This window comes from Rattus rattus, chromosome 3 (genome assembly GCF_011064425.1).
Source record: "Rattus rattus isolate New Zealand chromosome 3, Rrattus_CSIRO_v1, whole genome shotgun sequence".
Lineage (NCBI taxonomy): Eukaryota > Metazoa > Chordata > Mammalia > Rodentia > Muridae > Rattus > Rattus rattus.
The window spans coordinates 45807746-45817962 of record NC_046156.1 but is presented as its reverse complement, the minus strand read 5'-3'; the positions used below and the strand labels follow the sequence as shown (position 1 = coordinate 45817962).

Genomic DNA, 10217 nt, shown 5'->3' with positions numbered 1-10217 from the left:
TCTGGGTTCAGAGAGCTGTGTCACAGGTCAGCCCTGGGTGCAGGCAGAAACTGGAAGGATCCTGTCACAGACTGCTCCTTGGGTTCCTGTGTCCAGAGGGCTCCATGCAGTTTTCTATTGGGTTGGGAATGTTGAACAGAAGTGGTTGTCTCCTCTGTACCCTCAGGATTGTCAGCACCTCTGAGAGTACTGTTCTCTCCCGACGGGATTTGTGTATAGAGAGCTGTGGGACCTGGACACATCTGGGTGCCCGTGTAAACCAGAAGGATCTTTTTCCCAGAAGGAACCTGATATTGGGTTCCTGTGTCTTGAGGAATCCAGGCAGTTCCCTCACAGCAGAAGTGGTGGTCTTATCTCTGCTCTCAGATGTGTCAGCACTCCTGGTGACTCACAATTTTTCTTAAGACTTATATTTCATTATTTTTTAAATCATCTCATCCTCAATGTTCCATATTACTGTAGAAGAACAAGTAATATATATATATTCATACATGTATATATGTATATACACACACATATATATACACATAAAAGTGGTTACTTCAATACTATAATTAATAATTATATGTAATAAAATAAGGTTTTCAGTCTGAACTTAAATTTATTTGAAAGGCTATTTTTTTTTCAAGTAATGTACAGAGGTTTAGTTTGTACTATTGCATCCTGAAACTGTACCATTACCAACAGCTAAGATTGTCATAGGAACAACAGATGACTTTAAAACTCATGGAATATAACTCACTGGTTAGAATAATCATCATGATGAGTCTGACTAAGAGAGGCTGACCCCCAGGTACTACACGCCCTGAGGACTATGCATCCTGAACAGTTTATGCTGCTGTGTAGTTTTACTCTGCTTGTTGCCTTCACATTCCTTTTAATCTAATAATTGTATGAAAACTCTAAAGGGGCTTCCTGCCCTTCCCTGTGTAGTTTCATTGGCACTCGCAATAATAGTGCTTGCCCTTTCTCAAGCATTGCTCCTGTAGCAGATTAATGATCCAATCATGGCCCTTGGAAAGAACTTAGAAATGTAAATTTTTAGCAATGACCACCACCCCTAGAAAGCATTTGGAAGAATAAATTGTTAATGAGACTGTGTTACTATGTTTTTTGTTTTTGTTTTGTTTGTTTGTTTGTTTTTTAGTAGCTGCACTATATAAAATTAGGGAACAGTTTAAAGCTCAGAAAGCCACACTCTTAATATTTGAACTAGGGATATTTTTAAGGTCAGGGAACAAGAACAATGGCAGCTCAAATACTACTGGCTGACATCACTCTTGCTGAAGCTGGTGCTGCTCATGACAAATTTCTTGTATACATTTTTGTCCTCGGCTTCCTGATGTGATTTAATAAAAAAATTGTTAATGAGTAGATGTGTACCCTGAAGATTTAAAGTAGAAATGACAGTTTTTTTTATAGAAAAGTTTAGTTTTGTGATTCTTTTAAGACATTTTATCACATTACTTTTTTATTGTTTCATCTGTTTACGTTCCAAATGTTGTCCCCCTTCCTGGTCCCGCCTCCCAGAGTTCTTCACCTCTTCTCCTTTGATTCTGAGAGGATATTCTCCCCCAAACTCCATCCATCCACCCCGATTACCCATCCACCCCCAGCTCACCCCCCTCCAGATCCTCTTTTCTGGAACATCAAGTCTTGACAGAATTAGGGACATCTTTTCCTGCTGAGGCCAGAAAAGGCGGTCCTCTGCTACATATCTGCCAGGGGCTGCAGACCAGCCTGTGTATGCTTTTTAGTTGATAGCTTAGTCTCTATGACTAAGGAGAATCATATGTTAGGAGTCTATGTTAGTTAGTTGATACTGTTGTTCTTCCTATGGGGTTGCCATCCCCTTCAGCTTTTTCAATTCTTCCCACAGCCTTTCCATAGGGGTCTGTGACCTCAGTCCATTGGGTGACTGTTAGTATTTGCATCTGTTTCAATCAGTGGCTGGTTAAGATAAATAATAAAATAATTGATCCTTTCTTTGTAACATCAAATTGTTGCCCTCCAGTAAAAGAAACTGGCTGAGAAAATTACCTTGCGTGCTCATGCTTTGTTAATCTCTGACAAGTTGCTTAGTTACCAATGTATGGATTCTTGGGAATAGTTAGTTTCCTTTACCTGCACTACATAATTTTTTTTTCATGTAAAGGTATCAGGGAATACAGTGTTTTTTCATAGTCACTCACTAAAGAAAAAATAGAATGTGATCATGTTGTAATTCTATATTGCTTGAAAGATTTTGCAGGGATATATAAGCTGTGGGAGAGAAAAGCAAGTTGAAGCCTGCTCATTGGAGTTTGTTCCGTCCATCAACTATGGGTGCATGTGTATAGTGTTTGGGGCTTTGCTCCATCTACTCAATGTGTGAATGTGCGAATGTGTCTGTCTGTCTGTTTGTCTGACTGTCTATATGTATGTTTAGGTGTTGGGCTTTGTCTTGCTTCATTTATTGTCTGTCTGTCTCTCTCTCTCTCTCTGTGGTGTGTGTGTGTGTGTCCTTTTTGTTTTTCTCTTTTCCTTTTGCTGGCCCCTAAAGAGTTCAAAGAGTCACAGGGAGTGCCAGCTCCAATGGATCCAGCTTTATTCCATCAGAAAAAAAGTCTGCTGAGTGACTAATCATCTACTTTATACCCTCACTTCTGTTTCTCCTGACTTGTCGAAGCTGGCCTTTGACAGAAGATGTTCATTTCCAAGAAATGGAAAGTATATACTTCATTTCGCCAACCTGTGATTATTGAAGAGGAATAAAAAGTTAATGACTGTTGCATTATCTGACATACCTTCTATGTACATCAACACGTATATACCCTTTGGAAGAGCAAGTCATGATCTTGCTCCTTGAACTCATATTATAAAAGTAAATTTCTATTTAGCATGACTCATGTTCCATCACAGGAATAATTTGTCATTACAATATCAAGATTTAAAAGTTAACTAATTAACTAATGTTTAATAATACATTTCTAATAAATTAGTTTAGTATAAATTATTTATTTTATCTCCAGAAATCCATTCTATGATGATTACATTTCACTTAGAAACACTAGCTCTAATTTAGTGTTGATTTTAACAATGACTCAAAAGTTGAAAAAAAGAGTTGAGTTTTCTCTGTTACAGATAAAATTGCTAAAATGGTGGTTATAGCCAAGGTACAATATGGCTGGAATATTTTCTGGAAAAAATATTTACTTAAGATAAGTTCAGGATATGCATTGATCTATTAAAGCAGAATATCAGACGCTGATGAAATGAGAGAAGTGGTTTTCCACAGGAAGGGAGACAGGCATCAGCTCCTGCCTCCGGGTTCCTGACTTGTTTGAGTTCCTGTAATGATCACCTTCCTTTGGTGATGAACAGCAATGTAAAAGTATGAGCTGAATAAGCCCTTTCTGTCCAACTTGCTTTTAAGTCATGGTGTGTCATTACTGCAATAGGAACCACAACAAGTGAGTCACTCAGATTTATATAATATTAATACATGTGTATTCTACATTTATATCTATGTTATTAAATATTATGATATTATGTATTTTTAATAATATAATTTAAATGACTTCATAGTCCTTTAGTATTTACTGATTTCTCTAACAGACCTGGAATCTCATTGAGAACAACAAAAAAATAGTTTCTGCATTTTAAAATGCAAATACAGAAAGGCACTGTTATTCTATTGAATCCTGTTGAATTAAGAGCTGAAATGAATAATTCTCTAATTTAACAGAAGCTTAATATTTGAAAATCACCTCCAATCTTGGTAAGGCTATATATTTGTAGATCTTGTATATTTAATTTGGATAATAACATTGTTACTTTTTTATGTTTCTTTATTGTATTTTATAAAGTCTGAGGATTTGAAAGTGAATTACTAATTGTTCCAAAACTACAAGACTACACAATTCATAGATAATTTCCATCAGTCATGCATTAGCTTGTAATTGAATTATTCAGATAATTACAGCATGAACTTCAAGACCTAGGTATTCAAACTGTTTTATTCATACTTGGCTTCATCCCAAGAAATGAACAGAAGATTGCTAGGCATGCATTCCTCCTCAGTATTAGAATAATATCTGAATTCTATGTAATAATATGTTAAATACACTTTGGTTTATGAATAATTCTTCAGTTAGTGTATTTTGTGTCTTGTGATGTTTTCATTTTCATACTTTCAATAGTCTATTTTTGTATATTTTACAGAAATGATTATAAAACATTCATAATTATTAATTTACAGTCATATTTTGTGGTGGTGGATATAAGTTTAGATGCTTAATTTTTATTTGAACAGTGTATTGCTTTCTTAAAATATTTTCTGATATTATGAATATTTTGCAGCTTATTTAATGGCATGTTTAGAAATGGAAATCAGAATCTTTTGAGGAAGGCTGTTGGCAGAGCAATTGTTTTACACAAACAAGTGAATCTGTGGGAGGGGACCACACGAAGCTAGCATCCCCTTTTGAACCTTCAGTAGCATCCTCCAGGGAATGTCTGTGACTGCAGATTGTTTGAATGGCAGCAGTGGGGTGCACAGTAACACTGCCCCTCAAAGGAAGCATCACCTCATGTAACCTAGTCTGGGAGTTAATCAGGCGCCTGGTCCAGCCAGTTGACAGTACAGTCTCCAACCATTTCCATTTTTTAGCATTTGCGAGCCATGTGAGGACATCTTTTGTTTATTTAGCAGATCTTCACAGAAAATACTTTGTTGAAAACTTAAGTCTAACTTTGTTGATGTTAGACCTGGTCTTATTTTGGACTGTAGTTTATGAATAAGTGTAACTCTAAGGGTTCCTGTGCTCCATGATATATTAATTTTTGTGACATGTATCAGCTACTTCATGATGTTATCTAACAGCAGGTTCTCGTCTTCTGAGAGATTTGGTGGGATGAATGGTATTACTCTTGGCTTTAAACTGAGTGCTTAAAGGATTATTTTTTCCATTCAATCATTTGTGGGATGTTAAATTTATGCATAGTTTTCCTCTTTTAGCTTTTTACTTTTCCTGAGCATGAAATGGTGCTCCTAAAAATGGAATTATATAGCTTAAACCCTGAGCAGTAATTATGTTGTGAGAAGTGATGAACCCTTTCAAAGAAGTGTTCCAAATGTAAAGAAATCTCAGGCACTATGGACGGCAAAGGGTTGTACAACATGTTTAGCTATGACCCTGCCCATAATTTCTCGGAAGGTTTGGTGGTTAAGCGTATGCTGGCAGCTGCCAGAGTCAACACACATATTTTTTTTTTCTGTCTGTGAGAAGAGCTTCAAGTGTTACTATTCATAGGGGCAAGCTTAACTACAGCCTTCTTGTCTTGACTAAGAACTCACTTTATTCTGTGTAATATTCAATATTCAGACTTCCAATTCAGAAGGCTGACCTATTAGGTATATCTCGGTGTCTATGGCGGTTTTGCTTATTTACTTACCATTGCAAAGAAATGGGTATCTATTTCATAAGCTAAGCTTTAGTTTTATAATATTAATTACCAAGGCAATATCATTATGATTTAACCATTTGGGTCTATTTCTTCATGCTATCTTACTCATATAATTATATATTAGTTGGTCAAATATTCTCTCCTCATCCTTCATTTTACTTTTTTTATAACGTTTGTTTGAGTAATATGAATGGGAACTTCCTAGTCAATAAATAAAGCTTAAAAACAAAACCTTAAAATGAAAGGTAACTTCCCATACTGATTAAAAAAGGAGTCGATACAATGTCATGTTTAGACTTATAGAAAGAAATACTATGGAAGTTGATTAATAGTGTAAAACACAAAACTAATTAGAAACACTTGCATGTTTGGAGGCAGAAGCTTATTTTTTCTCATTTTACTTTGCAATAGTGAATGTTAAAATGATAATGGTACTGGGCAAACAGTGCATAGTCATAGTGTACAGCTGCAGCTACCAGAGAAGTCTGAGGGAGCCAAAATATTCTTCCCTGTGGCAACAAATGTTAAGTGAAGGCATTTTAAAAATGGTTTAATTTATTTTTAATGAAAGGGGAGTTATTTGGCCCACATTTTCACAATTTTCAGTATATGACAGGTTGGGTCCATGTTTCTGTGCCTGTGGTGAGACAGAGCATCATGGAAGAGGGATAAGATGAAGCAGAACCCTTATCCTCATAGAAGCCAAGAAATAGAATGAAGGGAAAAAAGCCAGGGTAAGGTATGCCCTCCAAAGATGTTCCTCCAGTATAGAGGACATATTCCTCTGCCCTGTACAAGACCCCCTTTCTATACTTTCGCCAGCTTCGAACAGATCTCTTCTATAGTTTCACCAGTCTGCTTTAATTAATGGATTAAACCATTCAGTAAGTCAGAGACCCATGACTGAGTCCTCTAGAATAACCCCCACATATAGGCCAGAGGTATACTGTTAATCCAGCAACCTCTGAATCCAATCAAAATCACAATCTATTTCAAGCATTTCAGTCTAAGCTCTTGACTTCTTCAAGCCATATTCAGTCTTCACAAAAAGGCTGCCAGGGACCAGGCTCAGTTTGAGAGAGGATCCTTGAGGAGTGGGTGAATGGGAGCAGTGGAAGAATGACTTGGTGATTGATGCAAGCTCAATGATCTGCTCTAGATAGCTTTACTCTGAGGACCAAAGCCGGGTTTTTTATTTGCATAAACTACTTCATTAGAAATTGCATATCAGCCAGAAACTGGGAAGGGGAATAACAATCGAAGTGAAATAAGAAATACTCAAGTTAATAAAGATAAAAAAAAAAGAAATTGCATATCAGTTTAATCATTTATTCCTGGTTTTCTTTTGATCATTCCACCCGTCAGCACTTTTTGACCATAGCCCCTTGACTTTTAGGTATAGAACTGAAATACAGAGCACATTCAAGGCCAATGAATCAGACAGCAAGAACATTTTCCTTTTCTTTCTTCTTTCTTTCTTTCTTTCTTTCTTTTTTTTCTTGCTTTCCATACTCCTCCTCCTCCTCCTCCTCCCCCTCCCCCCCCTCCTCCTCTTTCTCCTCCTTTTTCTTCTTTGGACTGAATTAACACACTTTAATGAGAAGAGTTTCCTCAGTAAGTGCATCTGTGAGCTGAAGCTGTGTGGCATCAGGACTTTGCTTCCTGCTCCACAGGATTCAGATGCGACTACACAACCAATTCCCCAGTGCTCCTAAGGCACACGCTGGACATGGTCTCTTCTGTGGGAAGTCCCTGTGGCAGCTTCAGGGGCTGGATGCGCATCAAGTGCTTAACCTCTTTCAGCTTTGCGTTCACCCGCTGGATGTCTTTGTGACTCTGAGGGCTGTCTGCCTTCTGCAGTCCGAGCTCCTTGATTGTATGTTTTCCCAGAATAGACATCTCTTTATACTTATTCTTGTAACAATATGCAGTTTATGAGGGTTGTGTGGGTCCCCATCGTGTTTTTCATGACCTTCAGGTCTAGACTCAAATACTTTATCTGGAAGTCTTGATCTGATAAATTTGTGATGAATCCACTGTGTACGGATGAGAGATTCTGAACCTTTCTTAACAGACTGTAGTCTGCCTGGAGGCCTCTGAAATATTGAGTGCAGAACCCCAGCCCTAGGTTTGGTAATTCTTCTCTTCAGAGGTAGCAACCACTGTGTCCACTTCTAATGTCCGAACATTTTTTTTTTATCTTAACATAGCAAGTCCTTTGTAGTTCACTCGGCACAGTGCTTGTGGTTGCCAAGTCTAGACATAGAGGCCATTTTGATGTGAGGAAGTTAGCTTTAGGTATAATACTTTTCCCAGAAAATCATCACATGACACAACTAAGTCTTCAAAGAAATCAGAAATTCCATTTCAGATCACCAGACCCATTCTCCATTCCTGGAATTGTGCTGTTTGTGATTATGATAGATCCATTAACCTTGGCAGGGAGAACATTCCCTGAAGGAAGAACATGAAGTAAAATATGTACATTGTTAAGCAAGCAGACACACTTTATGCCTACAGCAACAGTTAGCACTCAAGGAGAGCCATGTCTTACTGGCTCTGCTCTAGGGACAGGGACCATGTCTCACTATCCCTTCCATGGCCATGTTGTATCTAGCAATATCAAAGTCAAAATTCCACTTAAAACTATACAACTGTCCTGTGTAACAAAAACTCTTCAATTTCTTTAACAGTGTTTCCGTAGTTCTAGTATAACTCAAAATCTAAGTTTAACATTTTCTCTAATTATTACCACTACATACATATATGCATATAACCAATGTATAAATACAATATTCTGTGTCTTTGTGTGTGCGTGTGTGTGTGTTTAGGGTTTCAGGGATGACCACTCTGTATTGGACAATCAGTAAGTGCATTTATTCCAAGAATAAGACCAATGGAATACTTATTAGAGGCATTGACTCTCAGAATACATGTATATCATGCCCTCATTATCATTTAATATTTTAATCAGATATAATATTATATAGAGATTTTACTGTCAATTTTGTGTCAACTTTGGTAGGATGTGATGCTTTACTATTTGGTCAAACATCAACCTACATGATTCTCTTGTGCTATATGATAAGCATTTAATCAGGGAGAATTTAAGGAAGGCAGACTATTTTCCATTATGTAGATGAATTTTTTTATTTTATTTTTTTAACTTGAGTATTTCTTATTTTATTTTGAGTGTTATTCCCTTTCAGCCAACATCCCTCCCTCCCTCCCCTCCTTACATGGGTGTTCCCTCCCCATCCTCATGCCCTCCCCCAACATTAACGTTCAGTCTTAGGGCTTCCCTTACACTGATGATCTTTTCAAACCCTATGAGGTCAGAGTCCAGGGTCAGTCCATGTATAGTCTTTTAGGATAGCTCTGGTTGCTTGGCATTATTTGTTCATATAGCCCCTTCAAGCTCTTCCAGTTCTTTCTCTGATTCCTTACGGGGTCCTGTTCTCAAGTGGTTTTTGGCATTGCCTCTGTATTTGTTGTATTTGGCTGTGTCTCTCAGAGAGATGTTCCTGGGTTGCCTGCACTTCTTTGCTTCATCCATCTTGTCTAATTTGGCTCAAACATCAACTCTGAGGGGTGTTCCTTCTGTCTCTCTTTTGCCTCTATTCCCTGCCAAGGGTATTCTTGTTGAATAAGCATTCACATTTGATCATCTTGAGTTTCTAGGCATCTAGGGTAATTCAAGCATTTGGGCTAATAGCCACTTATCAATGAGTACATACCATGTGTGTTTCTCTGTGATTGGGTTACCTCACTCAGGATGATATTTTCCAATTCTAACCATTTGCCTTATGTAGATGAATTTTAGTTTTTATTTCTGAAATAAAGTCTTCATTCTCCCCATGAAATTTCAAAGCTCTGTCTTTACTCTCCACATGTACATTGGTATTTGAGTCTTCCAAACTCCTACTAGAATGTTTTATTAAGCTCTCTTTATACCATTCTAAAGATTGTCTAGCTGGGCACACCTAGTACTTATAAATACATTCTAGAGGTCAGTGAATATACTGGCCAGTTTGGATGGAGTAATAACTCTCCTTGTCAGCGTTACTGTCCCATGTTAGTACTTTTGATATTTTCCAAAACCAAACCAAAGTAATGCAGAAGAGATGGAATATTTTTTGGGGGGGTCATGGTTTCTGAGGATTTCATTCCATCATGGAGGAGAAGTCTTGGTGGAGCTCTAGTGTGGTAGTGGTAGCACATGAAGAGATGTTCATGCTGTAGTAGGATAAGGGAGTAAAGTGCTAGTGTGAGATCAAGGGCTTGGAGTTACTCTGTAGTCCAGAAAAGCCTTTACGTTTTAGTATACTTGTCTCAGCTTCCAAAACCCAAGAGGGACGTGCCTGTGTCGCTGTGTTTTGTTTTCTCCCCTACCCTATCTTTTCTCCATGATCTCTTTTATCCTTTTTTATTGGTTATTTTATTTATTTACATTTCAAATGTTATCTCTTTTCCTGTTTTCCCCTCACCAAACTCCCTATGCCATTGCCCTCCTCCCCAGCTTCTACGTAGAAATTCCCCAAACTATCCACGCACTACCACCTCAAGTCTCCACAGGACCAAAGGCCTCTCCTACCATTGATGCCAGATAAAGCAATTCTCTGCTACATAAGCATCTGGAGTCAAGGGTCTCTCCATGTGTACTTTTTGGTTGGTGGTTTAGTCCCTGGGAGCTCTTGGAGATCTGGTTGGTTGAATATTGTTGTTTTCTATGGGGTTGCAAACCCATTCAGCTCCTTCAGTTTTTCCTC

General features: G+C 37.8%; 1 pseudogene; it reads right to left on the bottom strand.

Annotated features, from left to right (window-relative positions):
• Positions 1–7095: 7095 nt before the first annotated feature.
• LOC116895762 lies at positions 7096–8054 on the bottom strand (annotated as a pseudogene).
• Positions 8055–10217: the final 2163 nt, after the last annotated feature.